Here is a 21,073-nt window from a genome sequence, read left to right on the forward strand (position 1 = left end):
TGATAATGAGACATTTGAAAATTTTTATATTTTATTTTTTAAAATATGTGATTATGTTTTATTATAATTTAAAATATTGTGAGAGATAAAAAAGAAAAAATGTATTTTTTATAATATTCTTTCTTTATTTATGTTTGTATGTCACGACCCGATTCCATGAGCCGGACCGGCACTAGGGCCCAGGTAAGTTTAAGGCCCCAGAGGCCCGTAGTAAGCCTGAAACACTAAAAATTTAATATCTCAATATAATTTTAAACATTCAACCCATATTTATAGGAGAATAAACCTCAAGATTTTATTTATATCTCGGCCCAAATTTATCAGCTACCACATTCCACAGTTCGGGCCCAATTAACAATACATCACATTTTTAATATGGCCTCATGGATAATTTCGTCTATGATAATACACAACTAAATGTAAGTAAATTCTACAACTGCGGAGTCACTAACTATTTGGTATACATAGCTTTTTATATATATAATTACATAGTAAAATAATTATAAAACTGAGAAAATTTTCTTCTAGCCCTGCGGCAAATGAGCATAATTTAACCGAATTAAAGAGAAACTTACTTCCTGAAAAATTAAACAAGATATGTGAGCCTTCTAAGAAGTAATACCTATTGCACAACACACGCATTCTCACAAATGAATAAATATCAATCTAGTCATCCGACTAGTTATATGCTCACGCAGTCAGTCACACAAATGGCATATCACCAGCACCCACAATCATTAACATCTTCATGTAATCACATCACGTGGAAATTAGTCAGTGGAGTCACCGAAACCCCCGATGAACCGTCCTCCCACATGGCCCATCCTCTCACATGTGCACCAGGGAGCCGATCCCCCATACTGGCCGACCGGTCTAATCCTCACTTGACCAGCCCTCTCATTTTTTTTCCATTCTCTTATATATATATATATATATATATATATACACACCAACAGGAGGCAACTCGGTGGTCTCCATCCAATCTAGATCATCAGGCGCACACAACAGGAGGCCACCCTGCGGGCTGCGATCAAATCTAGATTTTCAGGTGTACAACAACAAGTGGTCATCCTGTGGTTAACGGTAACGGTAACGGTAGGTGCACACGGGGGCGCCGATCTCCCATTTACCCGGCTAACGGTAATGGATCCATATAACGGTAACGGTCTCACAAACTCATGGTGACCCACTTCATCCCAATTCCACACAAACAAAGCATAGCATTATCACAACACAATTAACCAAACATTGCAATCAAATGCAGACATATTAATCAATTAAACATCATAATGCAATGCACAATTAAACATCCAAAATCAATGCAAATAAATAAATAAATAGTATTAACAATAAACAACAAGGATAAAATAAATAAATAATAATAATAATAATAATAATAATAATAATAATAATAAAAATAATAATAATAATAATAATAATAATAATAATAATAAACAATGACAATGAAAATAAATAAATATTTGAATAATTAAATGAATAATAATGATAATGATAAAGTAATTAAAGCACTTTATTTATTATGTATCAAATTATAGAATTTATCTAAATAAGCTTATTTATTAATTAGAACTAGTCTAGATTCTATCGAAATTTCGACAGCACCTCCCCTAAAAGTAGGACTATCTACCTGCTTAAATATCACAATATTATTATATATTTATCAATCAATGCACACAGCTCATCCGTCGGGCAATCAATCAGCTTTATTCCCCTTTCTCCTTTCAAAACAACCATGTCCACATGCACCAATTAATTTACGAATTATAATAACCTCCAAGCATGTTCCAACGATATTATTAATTGTTTTCTAACTAATTATCAAATAATGTACAATTTATAAACAAAACTTGTATCAATAAGTTAAATTCAGTCATCCTCGTTTGATAGTTACCTAGCCTTTATATATTAGAGAACTCTTTATCAAACCTTCATTTCTTCATCCTTGCTTAAAGGTGACAATCACATATTTATACCTTCATCAAATTTTAAATTAGACACTAAGAACAAATGCTTCAATTAAACTAAAATTTCATGAATACATCTACTAAGTAATTCAACTCGCCCTTACATATATCAATTCCTATGATTAGTTTATCTAAATGTCCTCAATTATTCAAAATAGTTGTTGTTCGTCAAAATAAATGGGTCTTTCTCAACCTAGCTCATATATAATATATGAATTAATTCATTCAAGTTCAATTTAATTAAGTAATAATTACTAAGTTTAGAATTTATACTGAAAATGGGGAAATTGGTCTTAGAACGTACCAATTAAGAATCAGGCCACGATTCCATGATCGGCATGAAGAGAAGAGAATTTTGTCTCACGGGGCCTCACCGGAGTGTCGCCGGCCGGTCACCGGACAGCCGCCACCAGCCGCCGTGCACGGTGGCCGGAAAGTCGTGGCAGCTCAGAACCGAACGCTCTCCACACCATTTGGCTCGATTTTCCATCCAGAGTTCGTTTTTGGCCTCCATTTCGCGAGATCGGCACTCCAGTCGGTCGAACCGGGCTTGGCAGTGGTCTGGTGTCATTATCGTCTTCTCCGTCGATTCCAACGCCGACCACTGCATCCCTCCTACGTTCGGTGCTCGCCGTCGATGAAGGATGCAACTAGAGTCGATCGATCGCCGGAGAGTCGAGCTAGAGAGGCGACGCGATTCTCCAATCACCAACTCGCAAATCTCCTGCGACCACTATGTATGCCAGCAACGAAATGGGAGAGAGGAAGGAGGACCGGAGCTACTACAGTGAGGAGGCGACGTGGCAAGGATGCGCAGCGAGGAGGCGCTGGTTTTGGTGGTCGAAAAAACGAGAGGAGGAGAGGCAGCGAGGTCGTGCGCAGACGAAGAGGAGGAGAAGAAAAGAAAAAGAAGAGAGGCAGGTCTAGAAACTTCTAGGCCATTCCGGTTTGATTCGAACCGGTTTGGTCCAAATCAATGGTTTGACCTGATTTAACTGTTCTCAAATCGAAAATTCCGACAATATACTTGGGCCTGGGCCCAACTCGCAAAATTTTGGACTCAAGTTAAGATTGTTTGGTGTTTATAGCCCAAATAGTTGAAAATCAAGATTTTTGATTTAATAAAAATTCAAAAGTTTCAAAAATAAAAATTCGAGGTATTTCATTGTATAATTTGATTGGATATATATTTTTAAAAATAAATTTTGAAATAGAATACATAATTAAACCTTGCAAAATTTTAAAATTTTTACTTTTCAAAATTTATTTTTAAATAAAATGAACTCATGTGTGAAAATAAATTTTCAACGTTTGAAAGTTTACCAAAACGGCAACTTTGATCCCATTAAAACCGCTATAAGTCTTGTTTAGCCTAAATCGGGTTTAGTGCGTCGAGCTTAACGACGTTAAACAAAAGTGCTTATGGTAGATGATCCATTTTTCACACGTTATGGTACTCTGAGAGCTATAAGTACTTAGATTCCCTTCTTTTGCAATAAGTACTTAGATTCCCTTCTTTTGCAACAAGTACTTAGATTCCCTTCTTTCAAGATGCGGTGTTACTCATCGTGTAGGTACCCCATATCACCCTCAAACAAGTGGACAAGTGGAAGTTACTAATAGGGAAATCAAGAAGATACTGTAGACCATAGTTGGCCAATCAAGGAAGGACTGGTCCAAGAAGCTCGATGACTCCCTTTGGGCTCTATAGAACTGCATTCAAAATGCCAATCGGTATGTCTCCATATAGAATGGTCTACGGTACGGCTTGTCACCTCCTTGTTGAGTTAGAGCACAAGGCATATTAGGCAATCCAATTTCTTAACTTTGACGCTAAGGAGGTTGGTCAAAAGAGGTTGCTTCAATTGAATATGATGGATGAAATGAGGCTCCATGCTTATGAGAATGCCAAAATATATAAAGACTGCACCAAACAATGGCATGATAAGCATATTATCTTAAGGAATCTAAAGATAGGCCAACAAGTATTACTCTATAACTTTAGACTTCGTCTTTTTCCAGGTAAGCTGCGCTCTAGGTGGTCTGGCCCATTCACGATCAAAGAAATTTCTCCGCATGGAGCAGTTGAAATAATAAATGGTAACCGGAGTTTCAAAAGTTAATGCTCAACGTTTGAAAGTTTACCAAAACGGAAACTTTGATCCCTTTAAAACCGCTATAAGTCTTGTTTAGCCTAAATCGGGTTTAGTGCATCGAGCTTAACGACATTAAACAAAAGAGCTTGTGGTAGACGACCCATTTTTCTTTTCCTTAGCCTTCTTATTTTTATTTTTGTTATATTTTTCCAAAAATTTTTCATCATGTTTATTCTTCTGTTTTTGTTCTTCCAGGTACAAGTTGAGGTACAAAGCCTCTCACGCCCCGGCCGTGCTCCTCAGCACGCCCGTGCTTCAAAAAGGAGGTAATAGCTTCAAGGATCAGACTCTAGCACGCCCTTGCCGTGCTCTGAAGCACGCCTGTGCTAGGTAATATTTTGCACTTACAAGTCAGAGGCAAGCACGCCCCAGCCGTGCTATCCAGCATGCCAGTGCCCGCTACTGCCTCAAAGACTCAGCAACGAGCACGCCTTGACCATGCCCCTCAGTACGCCCATGCCAGGAAAGACCAATTTTACTCTTGTAGGTCAAAGGCTAGCACGCCCCAACCGTGCCCCTTAGCATGCCCTTGCAAGCCATCACCTCAGTGACACATCAGTTGGCATGCCCTAACCGTGCCGCGTAGCACGGCCGTGCCATGTTCAGATTTGCATAAAACACGCCTTTTCGGTTACCGCGTAGTCCACTTTATTTAAAGAACACGCCTCATTTCATCTCTTCTCCCCATAGCACGCCCTAGCCGCATATCCTTTCTTCTCCATCTTTCTTCTTCTTCTCTCAATCAAAGCTTAGCAACACCATTTTCTTCTCCTGTTTCTTTCACCATGCCCCCAAGATACAAATGCAGTAGGCCTACATCCTCAATAGCCACAAGAAATCGGCCAATCGCCTGTTCTTCAACCGCTTCTCCTCCACCTATTCCTCCTCCTACAGCTCCGACTCCTCCTCCATTTGAGATCGACTCACCAAAACAGCAGGAAAGGTACAATACACTCTCTCGTCGCCCTATTTTGCCAAATCGTTTTATTGATGAATCTGCATTAGCATAAGTAGGGCTTATGGATGCTGTTTTAAAACCCCTTACGCGTATTGGGTGGGAACAATTTATTAGCATGAAAGACTTTGTTTATGCACCTATGACTCTAGAGTTTTTGAGTTCATATTTTTCTGTTATTTGTCTTTTACCTATTGAATTTCCTAGCAAAATTAATTTCAGGCTTTTCGGGAGAAATTTTGAACTTTCAGTTAATGAGGTTAGTCACATCTTTGGGTTTCCCACTGAAAATGCATTTAATCAAATACCTACGGATTTTATGGATCACAGCACATGGACTGATCTGATTGGAGAAAATAACTATAATCCTAGGTTTTCAAAAGCGTCAAAATTGAGAAACCCAGCCTTGAGGTATATTCATAAATCCTTAGCCAACACTATTTTTGGGCGAAGTGAAAGTGATGGGGTGTTGAGTCGAAATGAATTATATTTTATATGGGCGATCGATCAGGGTATTTTGTTGAATGTTGGTTATTGGCTATGCCTACGATGGGCTAGAGTTGCATGGGCAGATAATGGAGCTATTATGATGGGGTGTTTTGTAACCCGAATTACATCGTATTTGAGAGTTTGGAAACCCACTAGGCCAGTTTATGATAATGTGGGAGGAGGAAAGGGCACTAGGCTAGACTTAGATGTCATAGTACATATGAAGTTAGTAGAAAAAGTAGGCGATTCGTACTGTATTGTGGGTACTCGAGAAAAGAGTTCTGATGATAAGGAGGCTGGTGACACTAATATGAAGGAGGGTAATTCGACTCCTTTCCTTGGTTTTGGTACTTCTTCTGGTGCAGGTACTTCTGAAGCTGGTCCTTCTTTTCAGGGAGCATCTAACTTGTCCAATGATAAAGTTCTTGCACGTATGATGTCTCGAATGGACATGTTTGATACTCGCCTTAATGGAATGGAGTCCATGATTGCTGATCGTTTCCAGTCGATAGAGATTATACATAGGAGCCTCGACTCTCGTTTAGACACCATGCAAGGCCAATATCAGGGAATTGCTAGTCAACTCCAAACCGTGATTCAACTATTGCAGCCACATCTGTCTCCACCACCTGAATATTGATGAATTTTGATTCCTTTTAGGTTGCTTTCTATTTTAATTTCTGTTTTTATGAGTATCAAGTACTTTGGATATTATATCTTCTTGTTTTTAGTGTTTTTCTAATTTTATAGCTTTGATAAACTCCAACACCCGGCTCTATTGTATTTTTCAATACAATGATGGTAATGATCACTACACTTTCTTACTCTTTTATTACATTATTGATAATATAATAAGTTTGGGGAATTACTTTAAAGCTCATTGAGGACAATGTGCTAGATTAAGTTGGGGGAAGGGAAATTTTTAGTTAAAATTTTAATTCTCTTTTGTTTCATTAGTTTAATAGGGTGGGAATAATTGAGAGGAAGTTTAAAAATTATCATTATTCATTAACTTGCGATGAATTTAGTTGTTCTTCGAAGTTAATTATTTTTTCAGCTTAAAATTTTAATTTTTGACTTAACATGATTCTTTGGTTTAATTATTTGTTTCTAAGATTATAAACACTAATTTTTTTTGTGAAATCTATGATATACAGATGTGTTTTAATCAAAATTTATTTAACTTTGACATTCCTAGAATAAATTAGAGTTTTCTTTAAGATAAAAATTTTAAATGCTTACATTTAGAAAGAAATGATTTAAGGCATTTTTTTGTTAAACTTCATATTTAGCCTAGACCACCTAAGTTAAAGTATGACCTTTGCAACCAATTTAAAGCCTATATCCAAAATTTATTGTTCACCTTTATTAAACCTAGCCATTAAACTAACTTAATTTTTTACCCTAAGTACAATAATGTATAAATTGAAGGATTTGATTTTTATTAAAACATAGCAACAAAGGGGAAAAAAAGTTCATTAATACTAGCAAGTGAAGAAAGCAGAAAGACTTAAAAAAGAAACACCTCATAAAAGAAGTAATCAATCAAGAATTCAAGTTTATGGAACTTTAGCAAGGAAGAAATTATCAGAAATGTTATGATGAGACCTTGCAAAAAATATTTCTAATTTCGAGCTAGTAAAGGACTTTAAGTTAATCTCTCTTTGACTCAAAAAAAATTTTTTTTTTTAATATAAATGAAAATCCTGATATTAAGCATTCTTTGTACTTTTGTCTACCATGTTATCCTTTTCTTTGTGTAACTAAAATTATATCCCTAAAAACCCCATTACAATTTAAATAAAGACATTTTGATCTTTTAAATTATATGCATTTCAATTGTGAAGAAGGGATGACTAATTTTGCATATGGGAATGTTAAACTTATATTTAAACATCTTATTTAAAGGTTAAATGATTTTTGTGAAAATTCACATTCTATTTGTCATAAGTTGAATAATTATTGGTGTTAAAAATCTTGTTAACTTATGTTTAAATTAAGGAATGTGTTTTATTGAAAATTGAATTTTTGCTAGAATATAATTAGCATAGGAAAAACATTATTTATTCTCATGTTAATGACTTTTGATATTTATTGAAATTGTGAATAGTTATTCCTTACCATATTAAGCTAGCTTTATTAGTTTTAGTTTTGTTGCTTGAGGACAAACAATGGTTTAAGTTTGGGGAATTTTGATAGTGTTATTTTTATAGTATTTTCAATATAGTTTTATTAGGATCTTTTAGTATTTTTAATTACTTTATCTAGTTTTTATTTCTGTTTTATTTATGTTTTAATGTAAAAGCTTCCTTGAATCATAATTCACTTGGTCTTACGGAAAATTGTAGGGTTCATAAAAAAGAGCAAAATAAAGCAGAACACTCAGGCTCTACCACGCCCGGCCGTGCACATCAGCACGCCCATGCTGGAATCAAGGAAAATCAAGTTGAGACTCAGACTCTAGCATGCCCCAACTGTGCTATATGGCATGCCCGTGCTAAAAGAGGACATCAACCTAAAGGCATGCTTGCTGAAGCACGGCTTGTGCTGCACCGTGCCACAAGTCCTTATCTAGGCATGCCTCTGAGCACGGCCCGTGCTAAACCCTCCATAGAATCAATTTTTGGAATGCCTAGACTGTGCCTACCAGCATGCTCGTGCTAAATACCAAGTGCTATTTTGAGTCAAAAACGCCAACCAATCCCTATCATTTTTCATGAGCTCACCTTGGATACTTTCTTGATATGCAAATCAAGTTCTAATCTATGCACATGAAAGAGTCATGATTGAGAGAAATTCAAGGCCTAACAAGGTGGAATTTATTCCCTCAACAAGGTGGGATTTATTCCCTAAACAAAGTGGATTTTTCTCCCAAAGAAGTCTATATAAAGAGAGGAAGGATTCATCGTAGAGGCATCTCTCATTCTATTACTCTTATACATAGTTTCTCTCCTCAAGAGTTCAAGTGCTCAAGCTTTGTGTAAAGATTCAAGGAAGCCATCCAGAGTTAATTATTGACTAGTTTTTATCTCTAAACTCTTAATCTTGTTTATTCATTTCATTATTTTGATTGATTATGGAATTTTTATCAAGTATTATTGAGTTTTATTTAATTACTATGTCAAACCAAACTCTCATACTAGGGATTTGATGTACCATAATTTCTTTTCCAATTTATAAAATTAGATTTGTTTTTCTTTGTTCAAGGTATGATTTATTAATGAACTTAATGCTTCCAAGCAGAGTTTTTCCTCAGGACTAAATTATTTCATTAATCATTATCAGAATAAGAGTTTTGGATATGGAAAATTTAATAAATCACATGAGAATAATAACTTGATGCGGAAGCTATATAGTTTGACTCATAGGGGGTTTTCATGAATTAACAACCTTAGTTTATGAATTCAAAAACAAACCAATAAGCTTATTGATTTTATTCATGTTTGATTATGCTATTGGGAGATAGGTAATTAGACCGAGTTAAAATAGCTAACAATACATTAGGAGAGCTGTTAGTGATTTTAGGGTTGTTTCTCCTACTTGAACAATTAAAATTGATTAACGAACTAATAAAATAAATTGGATAGAATTAAGTGAAGTCAAAATCCTTAGTAGTCTTTAATCCTTGATTTCTTTTAATAAAAAATTGCTTGCTTGATTTCTTCTATTATTTGTTGAATTTAAATCCTTAAAACAATTTCCCTAAATTACCGTTTAAATAATAGTAGGATAATATAATTTTAGTACTTGGTATATAATTCTCGTGGGAACGATATTCTATTCATCATATATTACTTGTAGCGATTTCGTACACTTGCGAAAATCACTGTCAGTGTTGTGTTGACCGAACCTATGTAGTTACTAAAATGACAAAATTATTTCAAGTTGGTTAGTTAATTAGACCATGGTAATAAAGTGAAATACGATTGTAATATATGAGATTAAGAACCAAATAGAGGCATACTTTAATCAATGGTTAAACTTTGATTTAATATGGGGTTTTTGAATTAACTGACCATATCCAAGCAATTAATTGTATGATAGGCCTAATTGGTACTTGAATTGTTTAATAGTAAGACTAAGTGTATAATTGAGTAAATGATGGTCTAAAAACCTAGACTGGATGAACCTATCAGAGACCTACCTAGGTAGCTAGACAACTTAATTTAATGATTATGTATGTAAGGCTTGCTTGTTAAGCTAAATTGATAAAGGGTTGTGACTAATTGAATGTTAAGAGATCAATTAGGGTTTAAAATGGAACATGATTACTAATTAGAAAATTTCAAGTTAAGCTTGTGTAGTAATGAAATTGGATATTTAATTATGCAATTAAAAGTAGGTAAGGTTGTTTGACACACTTTGACTTAGAAAGTCATGCTTTCACCCTAATCTAATTGGATTGGCTGAACATATGTATGCCAAATTAAAGTGAGCTAGACATCTTAGGTTAATTATAAATCATCATTGATCAATATTAATAACTTAATTGACTTTATGTGAGGTTAATTGGAAATAAAAGCAACAAGGGTTTCGAGTTTGATAGTGAGGTTCAGTTTGGGGCTTTATGATCAAACCTACCCAAGGTAAGAATTGATTAGTTAGATATAAAATTAAATTTCCTAAGAAGTTGTCTCTCAAGTTAATTTCAATCTATCAACTCTAGGATACTCAATTGAAGTTATATGCATGATACTTTTTATGAGTTAAAGTGGTGTTGACTTCTTTGTGTTATGAGCTGGTTGGATGAACTTATGATGTTTATATGAATACTCATGTGGGATATTAAGTTATGATTATTGGATCACGGGGGGCCTTAAGTGTCTCTAAATGAATGAGCAGGTTGAAGATGCAATTAGGTACGCCTAGAATTTATTATAGTGCTTTGATTGAAATGTGTGCTGATGTGTCTGAGATGACAACTGGAAATAAATTGAACATTAACTATAATTATGTGGGCCCTTATGAGTACTTGGTTGAATATTTGTGTGAACATTGAACTATTTTTGAATTTGAAAATACTAAACATGCTATCAGACATTAGAATTGAGTTACGATCATATGCTGGACCTAGGGTGTCCTACTAAGGTGGAGAAAAAGCACCATTGTTCTGTAGGCTTTGCCAAATCTATAAACTGGCATTTATGCCTCTCTATTTCTGCTGTTATATTGATATCTCTAGCTATTGTTCTTTTGAGTTACTACTAAGGCTCATATATGAATGCAATTAATGATTGGCATATTAATTGGTGAACACTATAATAATGTGGAAGTAACTTGTGATAACACTGTTATATGATCACTTGTGATGCAAGTTTCCTAAATTGACGAAGTTATATGATTACTTGTGACGCAAGTTATCTATGCTTATATCATTACAAGATTAATTGTGATGTAAGTTGCCTATATTCAATGTAGTTATATGATTAGTTGTAATGCTAGTTATATAAGTTTATATAGTTTTACATTTACTTACAAATGAAGGTATTTAAAATGTTGATTGAGTACTCAAGATGCACACTACAAGAAAATACAATTGCTCATTAGAAACGAAAAAACCAGGAACATAAATATATGTTTCTAAGTTCGGCAAGAATATAGTGAGCAAGTCGTAGAAACGGACTAGAAACGAAAATAGAAATAGAAGTGGGGAAACGAATTATATATTTTCCCTTACTGAAGTATGGCCAAAGTATTATGACTTATGAGCAACAGATTAGAAATAGATGGGTAACAGATTAGGGAAATGGATTAATAATCCGTTGCTAAAGTTTTTTTTTTTTTTTACTCAAAACCATGTCGTTCTGTATGTAATGAAATACACAAAACTTTCATTCTCTGGTCATTCCCAAATCGTGACCTAACACACAAATCTCAGAGTTCTCTCATTCTCTCATCAATGTTGCTATAACCTTCTCCATCTCTCTCCATTATTGCTCATCCTAGGCGGTCGACTGTAGAAAAATCCCTAATCAGGAAGACATCTCTTGAATAAGGTACAATCTCTTTATTCTTAAATTTGTTGTTTCCCTAGTTTGTTTCTCTTTAAAAATTTTCTGTGTTTTAAGGTTTTAATATTACTAAATCGTGATTGTTAAGTTAGTTTATGAACTACTCCCAATTTGTTAATGGATTAATTAAAGTAGTTTTTGTTTGTGCATTATAGCATCAATACATCAATATTCAAATTTCACTGATTTATTAAAATCTAAACTTAAATGTCCCTCTCTGAATGACAACCCTTCAATTCCACTTTTCCTTTCTTTTGTCTACAATTAATTATTCTAACATTTATTTTCTTTCCTCTCTGTATATCTTTATCCCTTTTGTCCCTTTTTGTCTCTTCATATACATAAATAAATATAAATTTGAGCATTTATCCTAGTTTCATTATTTTGTGAAGTATCACATGCCTAGAGATCATGGAATTAGCAGCTTTTGCTGTAATTTGGTTGTTGATAGTTTTAAATTAGCGTCTTTAGCAATATTCAATGTATCTAGAGATTTTTTTCTTTGTTTCTTTGGTAGATTATACCTTATTATTCAATTTGTATTTATGGTTTTCTTCATTAATAATTTTTTTCTATATTTTTTAAAATAAAATATTACAAATAAAGGCAAATAATAATTAAGGAGTTTGTCCTAGTCTCATGTTTATGATCTAATTATGGGTTTGTTTGACTCAACTTCATAAGTAAGTTGTTGATAATTGCAAAAATGCCATTAAAACATATGCTATAGCGTTTTTCTTTCTTTTTCCTTTTTTTTTTCTCTCTCTTTTCTTTTTCCTCTTCTTCTCCCTCCATTTGGCTGAATATCTCTCTCCCTTCTCCTCTCATTTTCTTTTTAAATCCTTCAAAGGAGACACCAAAAGTTAGATGAAATCCCATGAAATTAATCATTTATCATGAAGATTAAAGCTTGTCTTTGAAGATTTGAGTTGTGTTCTTCCAAGAAAAAGATTTAGCGACAGTTTAAGTAAGTAGAAATTTGAGATTTTTAGTTAGATTCTTAGAAATTGTTTAGGGTTTTGATATCTTCTTCTCCATGCATGTTTTTCATACTTTATTTGTTTAATGTTTTGTGTTTATTTTCTTTCCTTTGGCTAGAAATTGGGGAACCCTCAAAATTGGATAAAGGTAAAGCAAACGTTTGAATTAAGGGGATATCTAGCATCTCGGAGGTTGTTTATTTAAGGTCTGTGCTCAATTTGCCTTCTCCTCTTTCAATTTCTCATTTTTGATTTTCTAGGATTCTTGATGAAATTTTTGGATTTTTAGTTAATTGGATGAAATTGGTTAAATTGAATGTTTTAATATGTTGTTTGACACTTATTAAATATTGTAGCATATTTGTGTGATAAAGAATTGTTCTCCTTGGTTGTTGCCCTTGATTGGTCGAACCATGTAGACATTGGTGTGATTGTGTTTTTCTTACTTTTACCTAATGAATTTACTTCTATAATGATGCCATGCATGTAGTTTAAACTAGTCATCGTGCTTCGCGTGCGGTATTTATAAATTATTTCAATTATTTTTATTATTTTATTACATTACCATTTTGAAAATTTTTTAAATTTGAAAGTATTTTTAGTAAAATGCTAAGAAATAATAATAATTAAAATTTACTTTTACTCATAAATAATTGAGTATTTCATATTTTATTATAACCATATATACATATTTAAATTTTTCCTTTAAAAAATCAGCAATGTTTTGTTTTAGATAGAAAATATAACTATTTTCCTTAATTTAGAATAGAATATTAAAAAAATAAATTATGAATTTTTTTTATTTATATGTTATTGTTTGCCTTAGAAAAAAATATAATTTTTAACTTGATTTATTTTTAAAAACATTTAAAGTAAAAATTATATGAATTAGTTTATTATATTTTAATAGAAAACATAAACCAATAATTTAAATATATATTTCATAGAATCTATTGTGTTATTTCTTCTTTTCCTACTTCTCTAATGCATATACACAAAATTTATACCACAATAAAAATTAAACATGACTTATGATGTGAAACCTATAATTAAATAAGTTCATCAAAAAATTCTAAAATCAATGTAAAAGAAAGGTTTTTTTTAATCGTTTTGATGAAAATCTACATGTAATAAGTTCATCAGTTCTTTTCTTTTTGATAGTATTGCTTCATAAACTTTTTGCATTTGAGTTCTCTTTACTGCTGTGGATTCTCAGTAAAGTAGTGGTTCTGTCTTGACCAAATATCCTTTCAGAGCTTCTTTACTTCCCTACGTACAATAAATGAAGTTACTGTATATTGATGTGGAAACATATTGTTAAAGCTTTATATATAATTTATTATTATTTAAAAATGCTATAAAATTTATGTAATCATAAATCAATATCATATATATATATATGGATACTTTTCTATTTTTTAGTATTTCTTTACAGGAAATTGCTTACACCATCTGCTACTTTCGATTACTTATTAATATATTTTATTCCCATACACATTCAGGGTCAAATAATAATATTGGACCGGATGGACAATAAAAATTGATACTAATCTATTTCACAGTGTCTGCAACTTCAATCATGGTAAATTTTTCTAAAAGGATAGAGAAGAATAGAAAGATAAATTAATTTTATGCACACTGGTATGAAGATCCAATCATGAGTCCAAGCATTGTTGTCTTTTATGCACATAAAGTTAAGAAGGATAACCTGAATTTCCAATGTTGATTGGACCAAGGTTCTCTCCTTGCATAAGTCAAATAAGGCCATCAACTTGATGCAATTTTTAAGAAAATGATTAAATAGACTTAATAAAAACCCGTCACATGATCATCACAAATTAAAGAGAATCAACTAATTACAAACAAATTAAAGAGAAGCAACAAATCAAATCCCAGATGTAGAACGATGAAAAAAAAAAAACAAATGCATGAATATGAAATAGATATAGCTAGAGTATATGTATAATTTAACGACTCAAATACCGTGTTTTTATATATAGATAGAGTTCAACGATAATTTAACAACTCCAATTTCGTATTTTTATATATAGATAGAATTCAAACTTAAATAGCGTGTTTATATAAATATATAGGAAAAATAATTATTTTGTCCTTGAGGTTTTATAAAATTAATTAACTCATTCTCATATTTTTGACTATTAGGTATTTATTCCCTGAGATTCAGTTCCGTCTCATTAAATGGTCCTTCTGTCCAAAATCGGATATTTATTCCATTAAATGAGATTAAAACACAAGAGTGAGGAGAGAGACTTGTTTTAAAAAGACAAACAGTGCCCTTAATCTTCCTATTCCTTACTCATCTTCCTCTTCTTTATCGTTTTCCTCCTTTCAGCCCAGATCTATGACAGCCATCACCAGAATCAAAGGCGTTGAAGGCTCGTCGAACTCCAACCTTAAGCTCCCCCAATGTTTGCAAGCATTAAGGGTTGTTCATTTGACCAAAAATCACTAAGTGTTGTCGCTACCTCTGCAAGAGCAAGAGTTTCTCTTAGAGTTTTTATCTCCAATCCTTTACTAAAATGGCCTCGATCAGAGTTTTTATCTTATTCTAAAATGATAATCTTGACATCAAAAGAGCCACACAGATTAGCATATGAAATACTACAAAGAGGAAAGAAAAAAAATGCAATTCTATATGACTGGATCTGAATTAAAAATCTAATTATTTTGCATAGATTGTGAAGGAAATTGCATGATATATTGATGGAGCGAAGAAAATTCAGTTAACCTTTGCAAGGTTGGTTTTCACGACACGCATTCCATTTGTTCGACGAAATGTCTCAACGAGCTTTTATTTTCTCATTTTACCGTTTTTTTGTGCTAGTTTATAAAACCTTTCACCTACATTCATTCTGGACATAAAGAGGAAACTTTGGACAGGTAATTGTTTTTTTCTGTTATTTAATTTTTACTTTCTTTTCATTCTAATTTCCTTTTTCTTTAAAGATTAATTTCTTTATTTTCTTTGTCAATATGATTCGCAGTTGTAATTCCTTTCCGTTCTTTTTAATTTTTTTTAAGGCCAAACCATCAAAAAAACTCCAAACTTTGCTGGTTGTTTTAATTGTACCCCAAGTGCAATTTTCTTCTCCTAATACCCTGAATTTAAAAACAAGTTATAATTACATCTTAATTTGAAATTGAACCAATTTTAATCAATTTTCAGGAGACCCACACTCTCTCCCATAGTTAGCTTAACCCAAGCAATTAGTTAAACTAAATTACATAGTTTTATTTTTAATTAATTAACCTAATCCTCTTCCCCTAATCAAAACTCTCCTCTGTCGTTCAAACAAATTTCCAAATTATAGTACACCATTATTGTCTATACATTCTTCATTTCAGTTTATTGTCGATTTCATGTGATTGCCCTGCTTATTGCGAGCCCTCCGGGATTGTGCCACCACCAAAATGGGAAGATTTAGGGAGGAGAAAGATTGGTAAGTATCTACCTTCTATAACTTTCACTCTTATTGCTTTTAATGGCTTCTACAATCTGTTTGCTTTTCTGTTTTGCTCGATAATATGGTTGTTATTCTTTTGAACACAAATTTGCATACTTTTACCTTGTGTTTTGCAATCATCTTTGGTTTATGTTCCTTGGGGCTTCTGTTGTCGATGTTTGGTGAGATCTTCATGTTTTATCACTCCCTTTGTATGGTTTATAGCATTCAAAATGCTAGCTATTTTAGGAGTTTATAACCATTCATAAAGCAATGAATTTAGGAATATAAATTTCAAAGTTTTGGCTTTTGTGAATAAATTATTGTGTGTAGGATGATAGTGGGTTAATAGTTTAATTATAAAATAGAATCCTTTAAATGTCAATAGGATAATTTTTATATTGGGATAATAACTCCGTAGCCACTGTAACTTAATCTTTCTTATTTTAATGGTTTTGCCATGGAATCTCAGTTTGTGCATGAATGTATGAATTGAATTAGAATAATATTGTTGTCCCTTTTTACTTTAAACCAAAGCTATAAAGGGTGAATGTTTTTTAGAATATTTTTGCTTTAAATAATAATAAGAGAACACTGTAGTTGGTTTTGCTTTACTATCCATCCAACTTTTCAAAGAGAAAATAGTTTATCACATTACAAGTAATATGAAAATAAATTATTAGATAATTATTAGTTTGATTTCAATACAATTTACAGGAGCTTAATTGATCTCGTAAGATTTTATTAAAAGGTGAAACTTGATTTTAAGTTTTGAAAATAAACATATGACTAATGTGTTTTAAGTATAATTGAAAAATTAAATATTAATCCATTTTCCTGTTTCAAAATTTTTTGATGTTAGAGTACATGAGTAAAATTTTAAGGTAAGCACATAATACGATGGAGTGTACCAACTAAAATTAATAGCAATGACCCAAACAACAAACATAATTAGTATTTGGTAAGAGTTCAAATGCCAACCCAGATGCATTTATGCATGGAATTCTCTCTCGAGAAGATATCAATGAATGGTAGAACTCCATTTATATGTAGTCTTTTAATGAGGAAGATAAATAGAACATTACACATATTTACATGATTTTAGTTGAGTAAAAAAATGCAGTTGTTTTCATCCCCATTTTTCCATACAATCTTACATGTTAAACTTTGATTTATTATTCAAAGTTGTTATTATTAAAAAAAATTTTCAATAATTAGTTTTAACTCATTGCTTTGACTTAATAATACCAAATCCACCTTTGATTGCACGTTTAAAGTCTAAATCAGATTAGTCATTATAAGACCTATATATCTATCTACAAAATTGAAAACCTCCATGATCCTAATATTTTTTTTTTATTAATGGAAATAGAAGAAATAGAGGAAGTCAAAAAATTAATTTGTGGATTCTATGGATGCTTACTTTCATTTGTTTGAAGCAATTAGGCTTTCCTTTTGCATTTTATTTTAGTAAATGCAATAGTAGATTAGGACATTTGGTTATTACATTATTTTAGAGAGAAGTCACATATCAACAAATATTTGCTTGTTTCAAAGGCAATTGATACTGTCTATGGCAATTCTTGTGCATGTTTTTCTTTTCTTTTTTCTTTTTTTGGTAAATCTGTTAATAATCTAATCTCATGTACTAGGGATTATTTTTTATTAGATTTACTCATTATTCCTTTCTTTTTTTTCTTTTTTTGTTTTTTTGATATATGTTATTCTATTTTTTTAAGTTAGAAGCAAAATAAATTAGCTAAAAGAAAACCAGTTGGCAATTAGGTGATGATTTCCAGCCTTAATCATTTTTTTTATAAATATATTTATGTCATTTGATTAATCCAAATCTTAGAGAATGAACAAACCATGCATTCTCATAAATTTATATTACCTGAGGAAGACATGAATCAACTGAGATTACTCTTTATTTACTCTAACTATTTGTTTGTGTGCATTTGGTGGTAACTATATAATTTTGTATCTTACTCAAGTTCCTCATAGAGGATGGTGTATATCCTACATTGGTCGAAAATGAAGGTTTGATTATATATGAAGACTTAGCAGACAATAAGGATGGTGAGATAGATCCTACATCTAATTAAGACTCAATAGATGAAGACTCAGTAGATAATGAGCATGGAGCAGCTAGTTATGTTAGTGTAGGCATTGACTATGCATATGTAGATGTAGAGGATGGTGATGTCGGTTCAATAGCTGAAGATGATAAGGATGATGAGGAGTGTATAAAGGCTAGGGAGAATAAGTTGAAGTTAAAGAACACTGTTGTTGACAATGGGGAGGGATTAGGCTTAGATGAAGCCTTTGAAATTGCTTTGAGGAATCCAAATATACAAAGTGACTATAAGCAATTAGATCTTGAATTCTCAAGTGCATGTAGTAGTGAAGAAGGAGATATACAAATTAAGAAGAAAAAAAAAAGAAGACAAGATATGTATATGACCATAAAATTTGAAATTTTTCATGGGGATGGTGTTTGTAACAAAGGAAGAAGTACTACTTACCGTGAAGAAGTTTGCTTGCATAATTGATTTAATGTGAAATGGAAGAAAAATGAGAAGACTAAAGTTGATTGCAGATGTCAGGACTCCTGTGCATGGAGACTATATGCTAGTACTAAAGGTCAAGATAAGTCATGGTTGATTAGGATAATACCAAGAAGAACATAGTTGTTTTAGGTCACTTACAAATAAACAACGGACTTCATTGCAATAGAATTCGCAGGAAAAATAAGGAAAGATCCCAACTACAGTGTTGATAAAATGATCAAAGACATGAATGAGAAGTATGTAGTTACAGTGAACAAGCAAATCTGTTATAGGGGAAAGGCTAAAGCAATGGCCAAACTCACAGGATCTTTAGAGAGTCACTACAGTAAACTCAGGTCCTACATTTAGAGTTGAGGAGAGTTGATAAGGAGGGGAGCTTTTTGCTTAAGTGTGATGAGAGTGACAAAAGAGGGCCAAATGTGTTTCAAAGATTGTATATAGGATTTTCTGCTTTGAGAAAGGTTATAAGGAAGGTAATAGAGAATGTTTATTTGTGGATGGATATTTCTTGAAAATCATGCTTGGTGGTCAGTATTAGGACGAGTGGACACACTCGTCTGACTCTATATCTGAAAGACTTTCTAAGTCTACTGTTAAAGGCTAACTAGCCAGTATTAATCTAACTGTTATCAGACATCGTTCTGTTATCTGTTATGCTTCTATTTCTTGTGGGTCAACGTTAAGGCCCAATAATATGAATTAATGAGTAAGATATTGATCATACAATTATATCAGACAGATTATTTGCAACATAAGTTACCTATAGACTAATGTTATGTGATTACATGACATGCAAGTTATTACTGTAAAACTTATATGGTTGTATGATATGCAAACTATTTTCAGAAATGTTTATATAATTACTTACACTGTGAGATACTATTATAACATGTAACATTTATGCTTATGACACGGGCTAGATGCTAAAATAATGTAATATGCTCTTATATTATGCATGCCTTTTATATCAAAGATATTGCATGATTACTTGAGTAGTAAGTACCTTTGTGTATATGGTATTATGAATGATAGCGCTTTAGATATGCGAAATTAACTGTTACGAGGTTACTTAAACTGCAGGGTATGTGAGTATGCACCTATATGAGTTTGCTCTTATATATTGATTGAAATGGTTTCTTAGGATGCAAGTAAACTTGAATATGAATTGATTATGAGTGTTTGTATAGAAATATGGAGTGAGAATGTGGACTACTGTAGCGAATGATATATATATATTGAGGATGTGTATGGTTTCAATGGACCATACATGTATGCTTTGTGGTTGCATATAATTGTTGAGAACCACTGAGTTTCATACTCAGCACGATATTTTTTTTAACTCCCGTAGGTTGAAGGTTTTGTTTGTTGAGGATATCGAGTGCCTGTGTCCAGAGAGAAGATCTTCTGCTTCCAGATTAGAGTATAAGTCTATACTGCAGACTTGTGGCATGTGTGAGATTTGAAATAATGAGAGCTTGAATTGAGGCTTTATTTTATTTATTCCATTGTATTTGTTTTTGTCTCTTGAACTCTTAGAGGATTTTAAATTATTTCCTCATGGACTTGGACTCTTATTTTGGATTGAACTTTTGATACTTTTCTTCTATTAATGTTGGATTTGAGGACGCTTCCTCTTGGGAAGTTGTTTTACTGAATTGGTATATTGAACATATAGGACTTTGGAGAATTTTATTGATACTTTAGAATATTTTATTAACAGGTGTATTCTTTTTCTAAGTTGTATTTACAAAGGAAACTCTTGCAGTTTTATTGTAGGGTTTACCTAAACTATTTTGAAAATGTTTGATGGGTTTCACTACCATTTTTAAAAGATTTAAATTTTTTCGACTTTTATAATCAAATTGTTTTAAGCAGGTTAGGTTACTTCTGCTGTACATTTTAAAGGAATTGTAAATTGAGTTTTTAATTATTATATTATGTTTTCATTTGATACTAGTTCTGTACTAATAAGCAAGCATGTACGTGCCTCCGACACAAAATGTGACATCTCATGTCTAGCGTTGCAGGGTCGGAAAGGGGTGTTACATTCCTATATATAGATAGAGTTCAAAGATTTAAATAATTTAACATAGATAATCTATAATAAATATTAATTAAAATACTTAAATTGTCCAATCACAATATAGAAAAATAAAGAAACATTTCAAAAGTTTCCAAGAGAAGAAAAATAGAATACTAAATAAACAAAAAGTCTTGAACTTTCTCTTTGTTTCAGCTAGATTTGGAAAAATGCCTTGAGTAAATTCTTAGGATGATAAGTTTTCTATGACTTGAAATTGGGGATTTTGACTTAGCTAGGTAAAATTATGTTAATTGAATGCTTAAACATGTTATTTGAGGCTTTACATCATTATAGTAGGTTTGATTCAAAAAGAAATCATCTCTTTGGTGAGGAAGTCACCTTGGCCGAACCTTATGGGAAATATAGCCTCGGGATTTCCT

At 32.3% G+C, this 21,073-nt stretch overlaps 1 long non-coding RNA gene across 1 annotated transcript; it reads left to right on the forward strand.

Moving 5' to 3' along the window:
* Positions 1-12,335: 12,335 nt before the first annotated feature.
* On the forward strand, positions 12,336-20,183 carry LOC110009193 (uncharacterized). The gene is made up of 6 exons (XR_016322127.1): positions 12,336-12,563; positions 12,695-12,782; positions 14,930-15,334; positions 15,422-15,477; positions 15,943-16,037; positions 19,959-20,183. It is a non-coding gene; the product is annotated as an uncharacterized LOC110009193 (long non-coding RNA).
* The last annotated feature ends 890 nt before the right edge of the window (positions 20,184-21,073 follow it).

The sequence above is a fragment of the Jatropha curcas genome, chromosome 8, assembly GCF_041381405.1.
Source record: "Jatropha curcas cultivar XTBG-Jc1 chromosome 8, XTBG_Jcur_1.0, whole genome shotgun sequence".
NCBI classification, from domain to species: domain Eukaryota; kingdom Viridiplantae; phylum Streptophyta; class Magnoliopsida; order Malpighiales; family Euphorbiaceae; genus Jatropha; species Jatropha curcas.